General features: G+C 45.4%; 1 pseudogene; it reads left to right on the top strand.

The window, feature by feature from the left end:
• The first annotated feature begins 2,134 nt into the window (after positions 1–2,134).
• On the top strand, positions 2,135–3,096 carry LOC138565928 (GLIPR1-like protein 1 pseudogene; annotated as a pseudogene).
• The last annotated feature ends 2,118 nt before the right edge of the window (positions 3,097–5,214 follow it).

Below are 5,214 nucleotides of genomic sequence, written 5' to 3'. Positions count from 1 at the left end.
CACGCTCAAACGTGTTCTGATAGGGGCCTGGAGAGGGTGGGACAACTCTTTCAAGAGGGACAAGTTAAAGACTATGAGATGGTGAGAGAAATGCTAGGGGGAGATTTTTTTAGTGTATTTCATTATCTGAGGCTGAAGGGTACCTATACAAATCCCAGAGTCCTCCCTTGCCTGTCCCATCCGCTAACATGCTTTGAGAGAGTCATCAAGAAAGCCAACACCAGGAAGGGGATTATTTCCAAGATGTACATGGCAATGGTGACAGCGGACCTCTCGGGGAGAGAACATTTTAAACGAAGTTGGGCCTCACAAATAGGCAGAGACATACCTGAGGACACCTGGGGAAAAGTATACAAGATCATTTTCCATAGCAATCTTTTTACAGCCACAATGGAGAATCATTTAAAATGTTTACATGGTTGGCACCTATCCCTGCATAGGTTATTGAAAATGTTCTCTGGGGTGCACCCATTCTGCCCCAGGCAATGTGGCCAACACGCTAGGTGGTACCATCTCTGGTGGTCATGCCCCAAAATCCAGGTGTTCTGGGCGGAAGTCCTTAGCTGGGTCAAGGTGGTCACTGGAGTAGCCCTAGACCTCGACCCTATGCAGATGCTGCTGGACGTCCCGGGGAAGGGCAGGGAGGAACCCTGACTACGGAGAATGTGGGAGGCCATGCTGAGAGCTGGGAAGGTGGCAATAGCCCAGAGATGGAAAAGCAACTCTGTCCCCTCAAAAGCGGACTGGATGAATACAGTATGGAGAAGCTCACTGCAATAGTAAACGATGGCTTGGAGGACTTCCGCACCAACTGGGGAATGTTCATTCTGAAGTGGCATAGTCGTACACCAAGCTGATACTCTTGTGATGGTTCTAGACATGTGTGTTGAAGAACATGGGTCCATAGTATGATTGACACTTCTGGGATGGGTTTGCGATGAGAGTCCTAGGCACTTAACATTGGGCACCCTCGCATCTCTTTTGTTGTTACTCGCCTTGCACGTTTTTATCAATTGTGGGCTTTGTGATTTATGTCCCATACCCCTGTGTAGTACAAGTTTACATGAGAGGGAGTGGGTGGTGGAACAAGGGGGAGGGGTTGAAAATCAAACCCATCGTAGGGTAAAGATGTAGCGGTATTATGGTTGATGTTCCTGTTATTTTCAAAAGTGTAGTAAAAGCTAAGTTTCAATAAAAAAAAGAACAGTGTTACCATTATTTAAAAACTATAGGCAATACTTCCTACTTAGGCTCCATACTAGGAGCCAAGGGGGAAGCTCTGTCCCTGTAAATTGAAAGATCACTCCTTCTCACCACCATCAATAGTTTCCAGTTTGACAATAACATTGAGTAAACTGTCATCGCTATCTGATGAATTAGAGGAATAACCTTTTCCAGTCCCATGCTGGTCAATAACAGTTCTAGATTTCTTAACCGATTTATCAAGCGGACAGGTCATGACTTTGGTACTTAGATTTCCACACTGCGGACTAACAGCCAGTTCAAGACTGGAGGTGGAAAGAATAGTATCTCTATTTTCAGTCCTACCATCCTCACAATACCTTGCAAAGGTCAAGGTATCTTTAGGGGGAGACATCACTCCCAATAAGCTCTTCTGCTTGTTTTTCCAACTAAGCCTCTTAAGAAGTTTTTTCTTTATATTTCTCTGTTTAACAACAACATATCTGCAGCAAACCTTTGTTGAATAGCAGCTGAGCGTGTAACTGCCACATCTTCGTTAATTACAACAACACCAACTGGAGATGTTGGCAACATGAGAGGTAAAGGATCACCTAGAATTGTGGCATTTTTTTTAAGACCATTTCCACAATGCTAGCCACAGTGTTGCATAAGTCCTTTTGTATTTGCGACTTAGTCATACACAGGGTAACTAACGCCTTAGTAACCATTAAGACCTCACGGAGATCAGCACTACTATGTTCAGAAGTCGAGCCCGCGCGGCACTGCCCCCTCAGCCATTCCTTCCCAGAGCCTCGCTATCACAGAGGGTTCGAGCGCGCGCGGCCCTGCCCCGTCAGCCAATGGTCCTCAGAGCTTGTGGACACGTGGGTGGGCTTGCAGTGGTCGCCATGTTCCGCGCCGCTTGAACCGGCATTTTCCGCGAGGCCGCGAGCGGGCGGGCAGCCGGTTGACGCTGCTCCCTCAGCCTAACGGTGCCCCGGCGGCATGCCCGCCTCGGGGCCTCCCCTGCTGCTGGTGCTTATGGCGCTGTGGCCGCTGGGTCTCGACCTTCAGAAAAATGTTCAGACTAATTGGGATAAAAATGACCCACCCACCTATGACGACCCCGTCTTCATACAAAGGATGCTCAATGAACATAATCGATTACGTGCAATGGTCGTACCGCCGGCGGCAGACATGCTGTACATGACCTGGGACGTAAAGCTATCAAAAGTTGCCAAAGCATATGCAGAAAAATGTATTTTTGGCCACAATCCAGACCTGGACAAACCGCATAAATTGCACCCTGTTTTTAAAGTTGTTGGGGAGAACATTTGGATCGGGCCTCCCGGTGCATTGATCGCCGCTTCTGAGTCCTGGTATAATGAGAGCAGATTTTACACTTATTCTACTCAAGCATGCACCGATGTATGCGGTCACTACACACAGGTCGTTTGGGGCCAGAGCCACAAACTTGGATGCGCTGCACATGTATGTGACCGAGTTCCTGGCTTTGACGATGAATATTTGATGATGGTTATTTGCAACTATGGACCAGCCGGGAATTATCCACAACATCCATACAAGTCTGGAACACCATGCAGTGGATGTGAACCTGAGGATACGTGTGAGAACAAACTGTGCAGAAATCCAACACGTGATACAACCGACTTTCCACTGTTCACACCTAAATATCAAACATTTAAAGGAGGTGCAGAAAGTGATCACAAAGAGGCACCTGTCAAGCAAACCTTCAGCCACGCTGGTGAAAAGGCAACCAGAAGCTGCCCTAGGAGGAGGAGAAAGAATACACGTTTCAGCAAGGCAAGCCTTCCTTTGGATCACCTGGTGCTACACATGCTTTTATTCAATTGCTGTTGTACTCTGTTTTATTTGGTTTACCAGTAATTTCTTTACGTTTTCTGTAGAATTATCAGTTATTCTTGTGTCAATCGATAAATTACTGTTTTAAAACCAAAAAAATATATATTATGTTCAGAAGTGCATATTCATTTTGCATAGTACCTTCTAGTAACACATGAACTCCGTTGTTTTAGTGTATCCCGTCTCCTGTTTTTGTAGGTTATTCTTCAATATAGATGCTGATTCTTGGAGTAAGTTAAGCATCTTCATCACATCATTCTATGAAGAAAGGTGTGCCACACAATTGGCATACGGCTGAGGCACAGTTCATAATTTATAATTGTCATAATGTACACGTCAGCCACAAGATCACACGGATCACAGTATTCAGTCATGGGCCAGTGTGTACTCTTGTCACAACATGCAGATACTCGAACAAATATATAAATATAACAACGGGTCATGCAACGTAGATACTTGTCAAGATATGCACCTGTAGCTTGAAATGAGCACAGGCCACAGAACGCATATTAAGATCAATATGCATAAAAAAAGGCAACATATCGACCGATCGTTTGCCATTAACGAGTGAAAGGCGAGATCCTGTTTTTGGACTCATTGACAATGCCAGTCCTTCCAATCCCCGTGGCATTACATCAATTGAGATCTTACATTACGCTTCATTCCAGAGTCCAGCCACTATGCAAGGGACCAGGTTTCACTGGTGCAGTTCACCGATGTCTTGCTTACAACACAATCAAGTTGCCCTTGAGCTATCATCCAGGACCCTGATTAACACTCAGATCTATATTCATACTAATGTCCCTTTCCTCACCAGCTCTGTGCCCACACTCATTAGCGCCAGTATTCCTCTCACTAATGATAAGTGCTGGCAGTAAGTAGGCATCGGGGCACTTCCTACAACACCTCATGAGGAATGTGTGATGCATGTTTACCTTATAAATGACGAAGGGCGGGTTCACTGATGGTGAGATGAGGCCCAGATGGTCAGTGTATGCGCTCACATGGATGAGTGAAGCACTGTCAATGCTAGTGGCATTGATTGGTGAAGGTACAGGAATGGTGCAGAAAATGGGTACTGGCAATGGTGAGAGTTGCACTGGCACTAATGGTGAGAGAGAACATTGGCATTCATGAATTGGTGCCATGACACTGATGGCAATCAACAAGGGCATATAGTGTGAGTTCCTCATCACTTGCTGTATATGCACTGACAAGGTATACCACAGGAATGTCAGGGCATATGAAGACCCTCCCAGGGCTAATATGCTAATACCTGCTACACGCGTGGAAGGGTCTGTGTGATTTGATCGTGGCATCATTGTTTGCGGTGGAACTGACCATAGTCAATTTTGCAGAGAAACCAATTTTGCTGTGGCCAAAATCCACAAATCTATGCGCCCCTACCCCCAATAAATCCCCACCCTCCCGCCTCTTAACCTTTGCACGTCCACCTTCTTTCTGACCCTGCAGCGTCAGTTCTGTCCCTCTTACGTGGGTCGGTCCGCTTTTCTCTTTTTTTTTTTTTCTTCCCGTCTCCCGCCTCCAATCTTCAGAAAGCTGGGAACACCCGCTAATCCCAAAGGCCATCAATACCAAAAATAGGGAGCAGGGGACCCCCCTGCAATCCCCCCTTCCCATGTTCGGTAGTGACTACCCAATTTGATCGATTTTAATTGATCGAATCTTACTGGCCGATTTCGGCCATTTGTACCATTCGATCAATTAAAATCTATCAAATTGGGTAATACTGCTTGGGAATACCTGGAGTTGTGGAAGCAGTCACACTTCATGACATCTATATCCCATCATATGGACAGGTACTCAAGTGCGTCTTGATAGGCGCTCCTACCACATACTTGTTGGCGACATAAGTGATAGTAATATCCGTGCAAATTATGTCATTTCGTGCATGACTGCTTTATACAGTATTCCTACCTTTTATGCACCAACTAACACGACCACATATATACGAATAACAAAGACAAAAAGCCAAACAGTGAAACAAAAAAAAAACACATCTCCACCCACACATTCATGCACTCTCTGTTAATACACTCATGAACACACTATACAATAAATGCATTAAAGAAAATCCGAACTGATTGGCGTTGCCAAAGAATGTTTAGGAAATAGAGATAGTGAATC

The sequence above is a fragment of the Ambystoma mexicanum genome, chromosome 2p, assembly GCF_040938575.1.
Source record: "Ambystoma mexicanum isolate Mex_15411 chromosome 2p, UKY_AmexF1_1, whole genome shotgun sequence".
Taxonomy (NCBI): domain Eukaryota; kingdom Metazoa; phylum Chordata; class Amphibia; order Caudata; family Ambystomatidae; genus Ambystoma; species Ambystoma mexicanum.
Note: the sequence above shows the minus strand (reverse complement) of the source record. Positions and strands in the feature narration are given on the sequence as shown.